This window comes from Gorilla gorilla, chromosome 1 (assembly GCF_029281585.2).
Source record: "Gorilla gorilla gorilla isolate KB3781 chromosome 1, NHGRI_mGorGor1-v2.1_pri, whole genome shotgun sequence".
In the NCBI taxonomy this organism is placed as follows: domain Eukaryota; kingdom Metazoa; phylum Chordata; class Mammalia; order Primates; family Hominidae; genus Gorilla; species Gorilla gorilla.
This window is the reverse complement of record NC_073224.2, coordinates 73157325-73159073: the sequence shown is the minus strand read 5'-3', so window position 1 is coordinate 73159073 and position 1749 is coordinate 73157325.

Here is a 1749-nt window from a genome sequence, read left to right as displayed (position 1 = left end):
AGCCACCATACCCTGCCCTCTTTTTCTTTTTTTTAGAGGATTTTCCTGGTAGGTGAATTGGGAAGGTGCCATCTACCAATATCAGTAAGGTATTTGGCCAAGATATTCCTTAGACAATTTACTTGGCTAAATATTATGTTCACTGAATCTTCTTAACATATTAATGTCACCTTGTGCTTTTAACCTTTCTATAAACATCTTGGACCAGATTCACAAATAGCTCAAACTTTGGAGAGAGAGTATCAACATGTACATCAGAATTAAAATATTTCTTGACTCATATAGATTCACAAAAGCTCCAAATGGAGTTTGATAAAGACAAATGTAAAGATTGGCTCCTAAGTTTAAGAACCCAACTGCCCAAACATCGGAAGATGACAATTCTTGACAATTCTTAAAAGCAGTCCATCAGAAGAAGGCCTAGCCATTTGGATTGACTGCAAGCTCAGTATGAGTCAACAGAATCATGTGGTTGCCAAAACACCTAATGCAATCTTAGGCTGCATTAACAGAAGTGCACCCAACTCTTGTGTCAGATGGTTCTTGGCTCAACAACCTGCCCTACCCAGAGACCTGGGTAATCTCTCTATTGGCCAGAGCAGGAAACTGGCACCATTCCCCAATTCAAAACAAGCTCTCAAAGATTGTCTTCTGTTCATAGCAACTATTATCTGTCATCCAGGGCTCTCGTTCTGAATTGACCAGTGTTCCCATCCATTTCCCCAGAACTCTTGGCTCAGATTAGAAGACATTGTCTAGAAAGTCTTTATTTCAGTCTTTTTTTTTTCATCTGGTCACAGTTCAACTACCAACGCAGACATGGCTTGCACATTCTCCACCAAGAGACACAGGCTCTTCACTCTGGGGCTTAGACTCTTTTCTGGGTTTTAGGACAGTCAGCAACATGGCCTTCATCAGCAGATCATCTGACAGAAGAGCCTCCCAGAATGATGGGTTCCTTCACTTCCTTCTCAGCACTAGGGCTGGGCTTAGCTTGTCCAGGACTTTCACCTACTTGACAGAGGTTGACAGCACACACCAGGGCCATCATCCCACTGACCACATCAGAGCTGTGGTTCCCCATGCAGGGATATACACCATCAAGAGCTTGCGAGATCATTTGAGGCACTACATGGACACACATTTTTATCATAATATTTATTGTTTTATTTTAGTTCCTTAATTTTTTTGGAAAAAGAATATATTCACATGGTTCAAAAATTAACAAATACAAAAAATTTTCCTCCTCTCAGTGTCGAATTCTTCCTGCCCATCAGAAACCACTTTTATTAGTTTCTTGGTATTCTTCCCTCAGAGAAGATTTTAAGCATATGCAAATGCAGACCCTCTGTCCCCTCCTCTTCTACACACATATCATTAGAGATAAAGTTCTGCTTCTCACTCTTTAACAACAGTCTCTTATCAGTACATAGAAAGCTTCCTCATTCTTTGTTTATGGCTGTGTAATTTTCTGTCGTATAATGAGTGCCCCATTTTCCAATTCCAATACAGTGTCTCCAATTGTATACTATCATCATATTGTGAGGAATGTTCTTGTATATGCATCATTTCACACGTCCATAAACATATTTATAGGATAAACTTATAGAATTAGAATATCTGAGTCACGGTGTTTATTTATTCTAATGTGCATTTTTTTAAAAGTATAACTAGCACACCAAATCCACAATTTCATTATTAGCATTTTTTATAATGAGGGTAGGTTTTAAAATGGTGAATCAGGTTGAG